Below are 15752 nucleotides of genomic sequence, written 5' to 3'. Positions count from 1 at the left end.
GAAAGGAACAAAGCCATTATACCTGTTGAAACAGTGACTTAAAACAAGACTTTCTTGAATTTTCATTTCATTTTATTAGTTCTACTTTTCCTCTCAAACCTTTCATTTTCCCCACAGGAATCCATAGGGGAGAAGACTTAGAATAACATAAATGTAGGAGCAGTAAAAACCAAGGGGAAAAGGCTAACGACAGCTCTGAGTAGGTGCTGGGAAAAGAGGCTGAACACCAGGGATGGAGAAAAGGGAGAAGTCTAGCAAGTGCCTAGAGTAATTGCCCTCATTCTGGCACGGCTGCTATGACACACAATTGCAGAGTTTGATACTGTAAAGGATCAGAGAACTGTTGGCTCTGCTTGAGGCACTTTCAAACCTCACTCGTGCACCTGAATTGAAGTAGAAGCCTGCGGGAAGGTTGGCTTTATGGCTGTGAATAGGCCAACTCAGTAGGGGAGCAAGTAGGAAGTAGTGCTGGCTTGGTCATGCTTATTCTTCCCATTTTAGAGGGGAGATGGTAAGGGGGGACCTAAGATGAGAGACACTCCTCCAGACACTTACCTTCACGTTACCATTCAGAAGCATGTGTCTGTAACCTACCAGAACAGTGAGGCTGAGGAAGGGTTGTCTCCCCCCGCGCCTCCCCGCTCCTGGTGCCACGCAGCATGTGGGATCTGAGTTCCCAGACCAGGGATCAAAACCACCACCCCTGCAGTGGAAGTGCAGAGTCTTAACCACTGGACCGCCAGGGAAGTCCCAGGGTTGTCTTTTTTATGTTTGTTTGTCCTTTTGTTTTGCATGCATTTTTCAGAGAGAGCTGGGCCAGGGACAGCAGAGAAGATTTAGAACAAAGTAAAATTTAAACCCTTCATTTAACTCTGTGACTGTGGGTACCTTGGACATCAGTGAACTCTCTCTGCCTCAGTTCCTCAACTGTGAAATGAGGTAACATAGGTAAAATAAGTGAGTTGATGTATCTAAAGTGCTGAGGCAGTGCCTAGCACAAAATAAGTACTACAGAAGTGGTGGTGCTGCCAGAGACTAAAAAAATGAGTAACAGACCGTGTGAGCAACAAAATGATATGTATTCTATCCCACCTGAATAAGTACCACTACCAAATTCAGCAGTCATGTATTTTGTTACTCACTATGCGTTTTTAGAGTTTCGCCCTCAGATTTTATTATGGAACTTAATTTTATCATGGATGTCTATCTCCGGTAGATGCAGGACATCGTTAGTTGTGTGACCAAGTTAAGACATGGTACATGCAGATTTGGGTGGATTTTTTGAGCTCTTTATACTAGGTGAGAACTCAGAAAATGACAGTGGAAACATAAAAAAGACAAAGTCTCTGATGTGCCAGTCACATTTTTCCTGCAACAGTAAGTTATTAGAATTAAGTGCATATGGAAATAGGCTTAGTAATACATTATCTTGGGTAATAAATGCTGTGTAATGCTTATACTTTATATGCAACTGTATTTTTAAAAGCACTGTATTTAAAAAAAACTATTTTTAAAAAAGTTTGAAAGAATGGTAATTATTAGGACTGACCCTCACAGAGTATGACTTAATGTGTTCTAACAATTTCTAAATTATTTGTTGATTTCTTGATCATTTTACATGTCCTTGGTTTTATTAGAAAATAATTTTAGGTTATGATCACTTGGCTTTGGTATGATATTGTATTAGTAAAGGGTTCTACTCTCCTTGTTTTCATGTAAGGGGAAACAAATTGGGTAAAATAAACCATTTCTCTTTAAAGAAGAGCTGTTTCCTTTTTCCTAAAGTGACATTTTTGGAGGCCCGTGGTCCAAACAGATTAGCTGGACTGAGAATGAGATCTCTGATGAATGCATAAAAATGTCTCTGAGGTCTTACATGCTTGTCCTACGGAGTTCTGCTAGGACTTGGCCATTGGATGTGACATCGAAGTAAATGGATAGTGGTTTCTGGTTCATTACAGAGTTCTTTTTCTGTATCCCAAGTGTCAGCCAGACAGACCACCTTAAAACTTTGAAGTTCAGTGTCTCACTGGGTTAATCAATAGGCCTTTTGTAATGTCTTAAAAATTTTGGAAAGTCTAAAGTCACACTTTTATATAAGCCAAAAGCAAACAAATAAAATGAGTTTCTTATATTGTAGTTTGTGGAGAAGAAAGTATGTTCTGTAAATTTTCACTGTCACAGTGTCAGTATAAAACCATTTTCAGATTCTAATTTAGCTGCCTTTAAGTGAAATTGGAAGTGAAACTATGTACTACCTGATTATAGTAAAAAAATTAGGATATTTTTCCCTTTCCACAATTGGTCAGGAGCATTCTACTTTAAGTCGTGACCTTGGTGAATCTTTATTCACCATTTAGAATGTTAAGGCCATAAAGCTTCAGAGAGTTCGGGACATCTTATGGACTAGGAGAAGGAGACATTTTTTCTGGGTTTACTATGTGGTAGGCATATATATTCCTATTTAATTTAATACAGTCCACTTGCATTACCTGCTTTTCCCTCCTTCCCTCAACTTTTTGTACCCTTAACTCTTAGATTCATTTCTCTGTTCATTCTTTTAAAACACTCTAGAGGCTTCCTTTTTTAGTTTTCTTTTACAATTAGGAAGGTTCCTGACTTGGAAAATAAAAAAAAGGACCTTTTTTTTTTTTTTCCTTTACTTTGGGCATATCACTTAATTTTTCTGAGTCACTATTTTTATATATAAAAAATGATGGAGTTGGATTACTTTTCAGATATGACATTCTGTGGAGTAGGATAAGATGAGATTGATCCTTCCGTAGTTTGCTTTCTTTTTCCTTTTCATTTATTCAGCTTCATGTATTTGCCAAGACCTGGATAACTAAGTACAATTCCTTTTTTACAAAGGCCTTTTATTCTTTACTTTCCTTCTTTGTTAGTTTAAGCCCACCAGAATTTTGAGTCACAGGTACTTGATGATATAGTTTAATAAATGTTTTACCATTATATAAATATATTAAATATTAAACTCCTGAAAGATCTGTGATAGTTTCTAAAGTGATTGACTAATCAGTGAGGTTTATTAAGGGCTTAAAATGCTCCCAACATTGTAAAGAACTGTGGGGGCCCCTGATTGTGTTTACATTATAATTGGAAGAATAAAAACATCTGAAAGAACAGTCAGGTGCTCAGTCTTGCCCTCTTGAGTAAGTGCAGTCTCAGTCTAGAGGGAGTTGTGTGCTGTGCATTATGGGAGTTGTTGGCAGTTACTGGCAGGAGAATCATGGGGTCCATCCTAACCGTGGGACTGGGTATTTTGGTTGCACTTTTCAAGATTTACAAATTTCAGATGGGCAAAAGGGTTAATGCCATCCTAGGTTTGTAGGGACATCCTGAACAAAGGCACTAGATAGGAATTAGGCTGAGGTGGGTTTAGGGGAAGGTTATGGATAACTTGGAATGTGGACACTGAGTGAGTAGACTCCTTTTGGAGTGGAAGCTGTGTCAAGGTAGGTGGTGGTGGAGAGTTAACTTTAAATCCCAGCCACAGGAGTTTAGATCGGAGGTGGGTAGATCTTTGAAAGTCTGTGTTTTTAAAAATGAACATAAAGAAGGGGCCTTCTTTCTTCTAGCCTGTAGATGTTGTTGCTTGTTGACTTGATGCTTAGAGCTGCTGTAGTCATCTTATAACCCTGCGAGGGTTGTGAATTCTACGCCTCAAAGATATCTTGATTTCTTGAATTTAATTTCTCCTAGGTACTCTGCCTAGATCAGGTCCTACTGGCAGTTTTGATTTGATTTTGTGTTTTAATGAGTTTTCTTACCTTCGCTATATTCTAGTATTTTAGAATCTTATAGTTGAAAGGGTCCTTGGAGGTATTCATACCCTTAGTTTTTCAAGTAATTGTTATGTTTCTGCTGGAGCGCATGGACCTTTTTAAGACAACTCTTCCATTGGTAGATTTCATTCCTTAGGTTAAAATCTGCCTTTCCCAGCTTTATCTGGATAAGGTCTAATCCTTTTTTAATATTCCAGCCCTTCAGGTATTTGAGGACAGTCATGATGCCCTCTTCTAAATGTTCTTTTCTCAGTCTAAATATTTTACTTTCTCTTACTTCATATTTCAAGATTCCGCACCATTATTCTTGCCCATCTTTCATGTATTCTGTGTCTTAGTGAAGACCCAGAATTGAAAATAATATCCTTTTAAAACAATTATGATGTTTCTATAGCAGTAAGCAGCAGGAAACCCCTTCTTATTTGGCTTAAACAATAAGGAATTTACTGTTTTCAGTTGGGAGATGTACCTTTTCTTCATATCTGAACATTCCTGAAATTGAGACATTTTGAACATTTAGGTGAATAGCATGTCAGGGTAGTTGACAGCACCCCCCTTCCTTGATGACTTATAAAATAGTGATGCATTCTACCATTGCTGTATCTTACATTTGATGAAACATGTTATTATCTCAAATAGCAGGAGGTCTCATGGAAGAGTAGATTCACAACTGGTTATTTTTTTCACCTTGATTATATCAAGGACCCGGTGTGGCAGATAGACTTGGCTTACCCTCTCAGAGTTACAAGATGGCTGCAGAAGTTCTAAACATCAAACCTCTAATCGACAACAATTTAGAGGCTAGAAGAGAGAAGGTCCCTTCTTTGTGTTCGTGTGTGTGTGTGTGTGTGTGTGTGTGTGTGTGTTCATTTTAAGAATAAGCAGAATTTCCCAAAGTACCCTTCCTAGGTCAGAACTGTCACATGCCCATTCCTAAACCAATCAATGACAAGAGTTAGAAGTTACCATTATTAGCTCAGTGGTTCTTGGTCAATGATTCTCAAACTTGTGTACACCAGAATGACCTGGAGAACTTAAACACAGATTGGTGGGCCTTATCCCTAGGTTTTTTGATTTAGTACATTTGGATTGGGGACTGAGAATTTGTATTTTTCCCAAGTTTGTGGGTGATGCCAGCCAGTGCTGCTGGTCCAGAGAGTGGAGATGGGCCCAGTCCCCCTTAAAGTGCATGGCCAGCTGATATCCAAACAAAATCAGGGTTTTGTTAGCAAGAGGTGAGGCGGGGCAGTGTGAGGTAGGCAGTTATCCATTTCTGTCACAGTCTAGATCAGCATTTCTCCTAGATGTTGTAACACTGAAGTGTGGCTGTTACTGTGTACGGAATATATTATCATTAGTAAACTAAGATTTGAGAATGACTTACTTAAATCATACGGAGTAGATCAAGTAGATTCAAGATAATGGTTGTTACTCTCTGACATACTTTCTTGATGGAGGAGAGGACAGGATGGCCATTCAGTGAGGGCACAGAGAATATACACTTTTGGTAGTATCAATATATAGTGCCTATTAATAATAGCTGACAATGATAGTTAATAGTGTATTAACTACATTTAGACATCACACTGATTCATTAGGTAGGGACTGGTAATATCCACATTTCACAAGGCAGGAACTGAGGCACAAAGAGGCTAAGTAATTTGCCTAGTGTCATAGAGCCAGTTAATAGTAGAGTGGGGCTTCAGAACCCTGCAGTTTGGCCTCACGACTCCATACTTTTAACCATATGTTCTACTGTCAGGTGGGGCCTCTGATGCGGGAAGGGGGAGGCTTGAGAGGTTTATTTTATATTTTTGGCTTGTGTCAGTATGGTGAGATTAGTGTGGTGGTAATTATTCTTTCCCTCCAGTCCTTCCTTTTCTCCTGGTTCACTTCTACCTGTGTTTGTGTAATTGATACATTTGAGCATAAGTGCAGGACTTAAAACATTGTGTTAGCAATGTCTGCCATCTATAGATTTTACAAACCTGCCTTCTTTGTCTTTTTGCACATACTGGGGAGAAAGATAGGAAAGTATAGAAAGTAGATAGGATTGAGCACAGAGACCTATGGTTAAACGCTAAGTTTTTGTTGTTTTTGTTGAATGTTATGGTGTGGAGGCTAATTATCTTCATAAGAGCAGTTTTGTTGGTCAGTCTTTATGGCAAATAATGAACTAAATACAAAGGTTTAAAGCTGCTTCAGAATTCTTGGGAAAGCTAAAGAAACTCTAGGCCAAGCTTCTAGGCACAACTCCCAAAAGCAGAGTGAAAAACTGAGCTGCCTCATTGCTTGTCATGCCCTGCTTAGCACTTTAGGCTGAAGCCCTACTGAACAACTGGCCATGTTCTCTCACTTGTAGGTCTTTGTGTAGGCTGTTCCCTTTGCCTGGTACGCTCAATCCACATTCTCTTGGCAAATGCTTCCCATCCTTCAGATCTCATTGTAAACTTTACTTAATTTTCCTGATCCTTCCGCCTTACTCTCCCTCAGACAGCCCAGTGCTCCTGCTCTGGCCCCCATTGCACCCGCTATCCCCCTGTCGTGGCACCTAAGCGTTTATTATTGTTTGTTGGTCTGTGTTTCCCCGCTCATTGTGTTGTAGTGCATTGTGATGCTTGAATGTAGAGAGTTGAATGGTTCAGATTTTAAATGTCACTAATTACACATTTGAAGCTTCATTATCAAGAAATAGATGCCAATCACTAAGTTCTAAGTTGTAATTTCTAATTTTCATAATTATAATTGACAGATTTTTGCTTTGGTTTGAGTAAAACACTCCTTATGGCATGTCTAATGTAACTTAATGGAGATCGGACAGCCGATCTGTTAGCTAATAGTTCTTTGAAGTTTGGAGACTATGAATCTGAGAAGTTTGTAATTAGGTGAAACTAGACTCTTAAAAAATAAGCTTTTTATTTTTGAATAATTTCAGGTTTACAGAAAAATTGTAAAGAAAGCACAGAGAGTTCCCATATACTCCTCACCCAGTTTCTTCTGTTGTTAACATCTTACACTATCATGGTACATTTGTCCCAACTAAGAAACCAGTGGTGTACATTACTATTAACTAAACTCCAGACTTCATTTGGATTTCACCAGTTTTCCTATTTGTATCTTCTCTCTGTTGCAGGATCCAGTCCAGGGAAGCAAATTGCATTTTGTTGTCACATCTCCTTAGTCTCCTTTGGGCCGTGACAGTTGCAATATTTCGTTGTTTTTCGTGACCCTGACAGTTTGGGGGAGTACTGGTCAGGCATTCTGTGGACCGTTCCTCAGTTTGGGTTGGTCCGATTTTTTGTCATGGTTATCCTGAGGTGATGGATTTTGGGAAAGAATACTAGATTTTTTTCAAGAAGGAGTGAAATGCCCTTCTTGACACATTGTATCAAGGGGCTCTGATGCCTACACTACATCATGGGTAAGGTTAACCTTCATCACTAGTAAGGTGGTGTTTGCCAGGTTTCTTCACTGTGACGTTACTCTTTTCCTCTCTTGCCGTTCTGTTCTTTGGAAGCAAGTCACTAAGTGGCCCACCCTCAAGGACTGTGTGAGCACATGTGCATGGGGGGATTAAGCTCCACCTCCTGGAGGGGGCAGTGATGACATGTTATTTAGAATTCTGTAAGCAAGATTTGTTTCTTCTCTCCCCGCAAATAAATATTTAGATTCATCACTGTGCAGTCACTTTGCAAGTATATTGATGACAATTTTTTTTTAAACATGTTTATTGGAGTATAATTGCTTAACAATGTTGTGTTAGTTTCTGCTGTATATTGATGACAATTTAATAGAAACTTAATGGGTCTCTGCTATGTGACAGGTACTGTGCTAATTTAGGGGGAAGTATTTTTAAATTCTTTGGAGTCATATGCCTCTGTGAGAAACTGATAACTGCTATAGACTTTCTCTCCAAAAACAAAAGATATGGGAAATTTTGCATACAATTTTAGGGGTTTCACAGATCTTTGACTTCCTTTAAGACAGTCTCTGCCTTCCAGTAATTCAGTTCAGCTGAGGAGACAGGCAGGCAAGAAAATAGAATATGATGTATTGCCTGCTATCAGGGAAGTCTGAGTTAAGTGTTTTGAGAACACAGTTAAAGGAGTAGTTTTATTGGGGTGAGAGGCTGGGGAAAGTTACAGAGAGGAGATGCCATTTGAGTTTGGGCTTGAAGAATGAGAAAGTTAAATGAACAAAAGGTTGGAAAAACATTCTAAGCAGCGGGAACCCAAGGAGCAAGACCCATGCAGAAATGCATGGTGAGGATTTAGGTCTTGCCACCGTATAGCTAAAAGCGAGAGGTAGGTGGGCTAGATAAAAACTTGGAGTGGTAGGAGAAGCTCTAGCTGGGAAAGAGACTTGGGTAAGTTTCTGTTTATAAATCTTGAAATGTTTAAAAGTGTAATGGTTTTGTCCATAAATTATTTTCATCTTCAGTTTTATGGCTCAGTAATTTACTACTTCACTTGCATCATGCATATATGATTAAGGAGTGAGTAGGAGGTGAAGAAATGCAGACCACTTTCTCAAGATGTTTGGATATAAAGGGACTTGAGGAGGGAGAGAGCTAGAAGAGATCATGGGGTCCAGAGAAGTTTTATTCAAGTTGGGAGAGACTTGAATGTATTTAAATAAAAGGAAGGAGCCAGTAAAGAAGGAAAGAGGGTGATTGAAATAGGCTGCTCAAAAGGTAGCAGGGTTGATCCAACACCGAATTGACACTTGGCATCAGGAAAGAATGGGTAAATAATCTAATTTGTAATGAATGGCTTGTGTACATTGTATTTAGAACTATCGGACTTATATAAGACTTACAGTTGGCTTATAGGTAAATTTGGGCTGTGGCCTGACCTACTATCTTGCTGTTATTGTATTCATTGTGTTCATTTAATTCCTTTTCTTTGCTAGGTTCTGGTGATAGGAGAATGTATCAGAGAGTCCATGCCCTTGAACTTAGTTGAGGTCATTAAGGATATAGGACAGATATATGAAAGGATCAAACATAAATATAAAGTGAGAACTTCCACAGTTCTTCCTCATGCTTTGAGCTGTAGGCTTTGGCATTTTTTTTTCAGGGTGTGGGGAAAATGAAGTTGGGGTCTATGGTAGTTTATCTTGTTCTAAATAGTTTCTCATTTAGAAGTGAATTCAGCCGGTTCTACACTTAGTAAATCCTTGCTGGGCATTTTTCTTTTACTCTTAGATAATTTTAACTATAAACTATGAAGAGGATTAATTTTTATGGTGACCTGTTTTCTTTGTTTTAACTTAGGCCACAATGTTAATCGCTAGTTTCTAATCTCATAGATACTATTTATAAAGAAATCAGCTTCTTATGAGGGAAATTCTTCCTAAGTAAAGCATTAAAATTTAGCACATGTTTGAACATAGATTTGACCCTATGCTTAACAAAAGGAGGTTTTTTGGTTGTGGTTATAATGCCCTTTGGGCATGGTATTAATTGGCTTCAGAAATTAAAATGAAACTTCATTAGGCGGCCATTACTCTTGCATTTATATTCTTTCTGCTCTGAATCCTTAGTGAAAACATATGCTCTTTAAAGACTCAAAAATTGTATACTGGTTTTATTGTTACAAACCTGTGTAGTATTTTAATGACAAACTTTCACTTGAAAGAAACCTCTTTTGTGAGGGATTCTTGAAAAGAAATTTTAATAAGATTATATAATTAGTACTAATAATGGACTGAAGCCTTTAAGGTCAGTATAGTTTATGCTTCTAGACTCAATTCATTCAGCAAAATATGTGCAGAAGCACCGTGTACATAGCAGGGGATAAGAAAATCATGGTTTCTGTCTCAAGCTTCCTGTCGAGCGGAGACAAATTGAACAAGAGTAGTTGGTGCTGTGAGAGGTGGGTTGTCTGATGTGGGCACGTGTGGCTGTTTATTACTTCGTTTGTGCCAGCAAAGACCTCTTCGGTACTGTGAAACCTGCAGCCTGAGGGATGGGTAGAGTCTGGCGGAAGAGTGGGGGAAGGATGTATGAGGCAGAGGGCGCAGTTATGAGGGAGGGAGCGTGCCTGGGGAGAGTGGGGTTCCTGTACAAGCAGACCCAGAAGGCTGAAGTGTACGTATGCAGGGGGAGAGTAGGACATGGTGACTAGGGCCACATGGTGAGGGTCTTGTAAGGATTTTGGCTTCATCCTAAAGGCTCCAGAAGACCATTGCTGGAAGAAGATCAGGTTCTTTTATTAAGTTTTGGGGAAGATCACCCTGGAGTGGAGTGGAGCGGAGTGGAGCAGAGATTGATGGGAGGTTTGAGCAGATGTGGGGAGGCCAGTTAGCCTTGTGTAATAATAGTCTGCAAGGGGTGATGATGGGTGCTTTGTGAGAATTAAGTATTAAACTCTCTACTCTGAGAAATCACTGAAATAGGTGGAAAACTGCATACTTGTGTAAAACAAACAGCATGTGCCTCTTTTCAGAAGTGTAAAGCTTTAGATAGTGTGTATAGTTCTTGAATCTCATTTAAGGATCCTGAATTCTGCTAAAGATCTGTATCCTAAAGATAGTACACGACTCTTGTGAAGTCTTTCATTTTTTTTCCCTCGGAGGGGGCGGGTGTCCCTTCTTTATTTGATTTTTTTAAATGAAGCTTTAATGTTCAAATTATAAAGTCTTTGGTCATACTGATTTAAAAACAGATTTTTCTTTTCAGTTTTGAACGTATCTGACTACCACTCTGGAATACTTGACCCTTAATTAACTAGTAGGGCAGGGAATTCAGTCTGCCCAGATGTTAAGTAGTGCTATTTAAAATTTGGAAGCCTGAAGCAAGACAAGGCTGAGGTGACTATAGCCAAGCCAAGCAGCCTCTTTTTGAGTAATAAAATAAGCTGTTAAATGAGCGCAGTTCCAGGGAGTATGTCATGTCGAAGACTGGAGAAGCAGGTGCCAGTGGTTGGGGGCCTCAGGATGAAAACATGGGCCTGGCCAGAAGATTCTTAATTGTTTTCATCTCTTATTGCAGCTCAGATAAATACGAGGCTGTGCCTGTAGAAATCGTTTGTATTCCCTATTTGTCTTTCCCTTCCAGGAGGAGTAGAAACTTTATATAGCAGGTTTATGAGAATATGATAAGAAAATTTTAGGGTTCAGTTTTGAACTTCTCTTACTGAGAAGACTTGAAGAGAAGGATTGAAGCAGTCAGTGGAGAGAAAAGAAGACAGAGGGCGTGTGCTTTCATTTTCTCTTAAAGAATGGGATGATAGGCCATATTTATAAGCAGAGAAGGAACCAGCAGAAAGGAAGAGATTACATGTACATTAGAAACTCTTTTAATTTGCAAGAAAACTGCAAAAACACACTGGCTGATACCCTCCCGGAGTTAGCCAACTGCACAGTTTGAGGGCACAGTCCCCAAGACAGCCCTTACTTCTGACACCAATTGTAAGTTCATGAGTTTTATTTTATTTATTTTTAAAATTAATTAATTATTTTTCGGGCTGCGTTGGGTCTTTGTTGCTGCGCTTGGGCTTTCTCTAGTTGGGGCGAGCGGGGGCTACTCTTCATTGCGGTGTGCGGGCTTCTCATTGCGGTGGCTTCTTCTCTTGTGGAGCACGGGCTCTAGGAGCACGGGCTCAGTAGTTGTGGCTCACGGGTGCCAGAGTGCAGGCTCGGTAGTTGTGGTGCACAGGCTTAGTTGCTCTGCGGCATGTGGGATCTTCCCGGACCAGGGCTCGAACCCATGTCCCCTGCATTGACAGGCGTATTCTTGACCACTGGGCCAGCAGGGAAGTCCCAGTTCATGAGCTTTAAATAACATGTCATTCTGAGTGATGAAATCTTGTGCCATACAGCCAGGGACACGAAGCATCCCTTTGTCCAGTGTATCCTGTCTATTAGTCACTCAGTAGCTGTCTTGGTTATCAGACCAACTGTCGTGGTATCCCAGGGCTTATGCTCATGGGATATGACCCTTATTTTACTTTATGACCCCAAAGCGCGAGAGTAGCAATGGTGGCAATTCGGATGTACCAAAGAGAAGCCATAAAGTGCTTCCTTTAAGTGAAAAGGTGAAAATTCTCAAGGAAGGAAAAAAAATCATATGCTGAGGTCGCTAAGATCTTCAGTAAGAACAAATCTATTTGTGAAACTGTGAAGAAGAAGAAATTCATGCTGGTTTTGCTGTCACATCTTAAACTGCAAAAGTTGTGGCCACACTGCATGAGAAATACTTAGATAAGGGACTTCCCTGGTGGCACAGTGGTTAAGAATCTACCTGCCAATGCAGGGGACACAGGTTCGAGCCCTGGTCTGGGAAGAGCCCACATGCCGTGGAGCAACTAAACCCGTGCACCACAACTACTGAGCCTGCGCTCTAGAGCCCGTGAGCCACAACTACTGAGCCTGCATGCCACAACTACTGAAGCCCGCGCGCCTAGAGCCAGTGCTCTGCCACAAGAGAGGCCACTGCCATGAGAAGCCTGTGCACCTCAACGAAGAGTAGCCCCTGCTCGCTGCAACTAGAGAAAGCCCACATGCAGCATCGAAGACCCATTGCAGCCAAAAATAAAAAAAACAAAAACTATAAAAAAGAAAAGATGGAAAAGGCATTAAATTTGTACAATATTTTGAGAGAGACCACAACCATATAACTTTAATAAAAGTATATTGTTATAATTGTTGTTTTTTATTGTGTTACTGCTGTTAATCTCTTACTGTGCCTAATTTATAAATAAAACTTTAGTATGTATGTACAGGAAAAAATATTGTATATATAGGGTTCCATACTCTCCGAGTTTCAGGCATCCACTGGGGTTCTTGGAACATAACCCCTGCGGATAAGGGGGGACCACTGTGTACAGTAAACAGTACACATCTTTGTTATGGTTAAAGGAGGTAGACAGAATAAAAGAGAGGGGAAAACAATAAAGGACTTCAAGGTTGGAAGGAATTTTAAGTGATCATTCTGTTCAACTCCCTTTTTTCAGCTAGTCAGATATTCCAATTTAAGAAACAAGGTGGAATCAGGGAGGAAGTAACCCAGTATGGAGGATGTGGGTGTAGAGAAGGAAGTCCTACCTAATTAAATTCACTTTCACCTTGTTTCCTACTTTTATATGAAGGATGAAACAGCAGTGGGTTTTTGAAAGATTTAAGCATAGACATTCTGGAAATGTTTTCATCTCATTAATTTTTTATATAGTTTTTCACATTACAGAAGTGTGATACGTATTTGGTTGGCCAAAAAGTTTGGGTTTTTCCATAAGGTGTTATGGAACCCAATACTTACTTCAAAAGTAGAAGCCATTCTGGACATGAAATATACAGAGCAAAAATTTCCCATAATTTCACCCTCACAGAAATAACACTATTAGAAGTTTGTTGAGTGACCCTCTATATTATTCTTACTCACTTTTATTAAAAATGGGAGTATACTATACGTATCATGTTACAATTTGGTATTTTAACTTAACATCTTGCATGCCTTTCTGTATCAGTATATATAGCTCTGATTATGTTAAATGTATATGTAGAATTCCATTGTGTTGTACATTGTGCCATAATATGTTAATTCCTTATTGAAAATATTTAGTTAATTTCTGATGTTTTTATGAATGCAAAAATTATACATATGAATACAAAAAGTTCTTCAGTAAACTTCTTGATACATATTTACCTTTTGTACTTGTGTTAGTATTTAGTAGGGTAAATATTTCTGTATCTCATGAAACAAACATAAAAAAACACTCTAAATAGGTACCAGTTTGCATATACTTCAAAGAAGTATTATCAGTCTTTTAATCTATTTAGTAGCCAAAATTTATATATTAATTTGTAGTCCTTGTTGAATTCAAGTGGCTTTTTTTACGTTTTCGCTCAGTGAATTTTGACAAAGTGAGTACTCCCATGTGAGCAGCCTCTAGATCAAGAAACCCGGACCACAGAAATATCCTTGGTGACCCTTTAGTCACTAAAACTGCTCTTCATCTCAACTTAAATATTCTTCTGTGTTCTTGGTTTTTTACTTACTCCATCTGTCAAGGCCTGGAAGAAGTTTATTAGAAACCTTTATTGATGGATGATTTTATGTCCATTTCTCCTTTGTAGTATTTAATGTGTAATATGCACATATTTAACTTTTTAACAGGTTCATTGAAGTATAATTGACTTACAGAAAACTACACACATTTGAAGTGTGTAATTTGATATGTTTTGAAATGTATATCCTCACCCTTGGGATCCACAATTAAGATAACCAACATATCTGTCACTGCCCATAATTTCCTTGTGCACCTTTGTAACCCCTTCCTGTCACCAAGCAACCACTGATCTGCTCTTTCACTATAGATTAGTATACCTTTTCTAGAATTTTATGTTAATGAAATTATACACTGTTTTCGTTTGTTTGGTTTCTTTTACTCAGCGTAATTATATTCAGATTCATCTATGCTGTTGTGCATATTAATAGTTCATTCCTTTTATTGCCCAGAAGTATTCCATTGTAGAAACCCTAGTTTGTCTGTCCATTCATCTGTTGATGGATGCTTCGGTTGTTTCCAGTTTGGAGCTATTACAAATAAGCCATGAACGTTTGTGTACAAGTCTTTGGGCTTTTACTTTAGGTGGTAAGTACCTAGTTGTGGAATGGCTAGATCATATGGGAGGTGTATGTTTAAGGTTTTAAGACATCGTTACTGTTTTCCAAAGTGGTTATACCATTTGGCATTAACATGAACTGTGTGAGGGTTACTGTTGCTTCATATCCTTGCTGGATCAGTTTGCTAGGGCTGCCATAGCCAAATACCATAAACTGAGGGACTTACACAACAGAAATTAATTTTCTCGTGGCTCTTGAGGGTGGAAGTGCAAGATCAAGGTGTTGGCAGGGTTGCTTTCTCCTGAGGTCTTTCTCTTTGGCTTGTAAATGGCTGCTCTGTGTTGCCTCTTCACATGGTCTTTTCTTTGTGGTCTTTTTTTGTGTCTAAATTTCCTCTTCTTATAAGGACACAGGTCAGGTTGGATTAGAGCCCACCCTAACCTCGTTTTTAACTTAATCATCTCATTAAAGACCCATGTATTCTGAGGTACTGGGGGTTAGGGCTTCAGCTTATGAAGTTTGGGACACACAATTCAGACCATAACACTTGCCAACAGTTGGTATGATGAATTGTTGTGATTTTAGCCTTTCGAAGAGATGTGTAATGGTAGCAGTCTGCATTTCTCTAATGACTAATAATGTTGAGCATATTTTCATCTGCTTATTGCCATCCATATATCTTCTTTGGTAAAGTATCTGTTAAAATTTCATGCCCACTTTAAAAATGGGGTTGTTTGGTTTCTTACTGTTGAGTACTGAGAAATGTTTATTTTGGATACAAGTTCTTTATCACATACATGCTTTGAAAATATTTTCTCTCAGTCTCTGGCTTGTCTTCTTGTTCTTGTAACAGTATCTTCTAATGAGCAGGAGTTTTAAATTTTGATGAAGTCTCTTTTATTAATTTATTCTTTTATGGATTGTGCTTTTGGTATTGTATTTTAGAGATCTTTTCCAAATCCAGGAACACAAAGATTTTCTTATGTGTTTTCATCCAGAAGTTTTATAGTTTTAGGTTTTACATCTAGGTCTATGACCCACTTTAAGTTACTTATTGTATATAATATGAAGTATGGATCAGTCCTTTTTTTTTTTTTTTGTATCAACATCCAATTGTTCTAGTATCATTTGTTGACAAGGTTATTCTTTACTGAATTGCCTTTGCACCTTTGTTGAAAATCAGTTGACCATAAATGTGTGATTCTATTTCTGAGCTCTGTTCTGTTCCATTGATCTTTTTGTGTATCTTCATGCCAATACCACACTTGCTTTATTACTGTAACTTTAAAAATTAGTCTTGAAGCCTTGTACTGTAAGTCCTCAAATATTCTTCTTCCTGAAAGCTGTTTTGGCTCTTCTTGGTCCTTTGCATCTTCACATGC

The 15752-nt window shown here is 38.8% G+C and overlaps 1 protein-coding gene and 1 long non-coding RNA gene across 2 annotated transcripts in view; both read left to right on the top strand.

Moving 5' to 3' along the window:
* XKR6 (XK related 6) overlaps positions 1-15752 on the top strand; it is a 272450-nt gene that overhangs the window by 29378 nt on the left and 227320 nt on the right. The window lies entirely within an intron of this gene.
* LOC137228194 (uncharacterized) overlaps positions 1503-15752 on the top strand; it is a 53051-nt gene continuing 38801 nt past the window's right edge. The window contains exon 1 of the long non-coding RNA XR_010945191.1: positions 1503-8107. This is a non-coding gene — a long non-coding RNA (uncharacterized lncRNA). The remainder of the gene's footprint in view (positions 8108-15752) is intronic.

The sequence above is a fragment of the Pseudorca crassidens genome, chromosome 7 (genome assembly GCF_039906515.1).
Source record: "Pseudorca crassidens isolate mPseCra1 chromosome 7, mPseCra1.hap1, whole genome shotgun sequence".
In the NCBI taxonomy this organism is placed as follows: domain Eukaryota; kingdom Metazoa; phylum Chordata; class Mammalia; order Artiodactyla; family Delphinidae; genus Pseudorca; species Pseudorca crassidens.
This window is presented reverse-complemented; position numbering and strand designations above follow the sequence as displayed.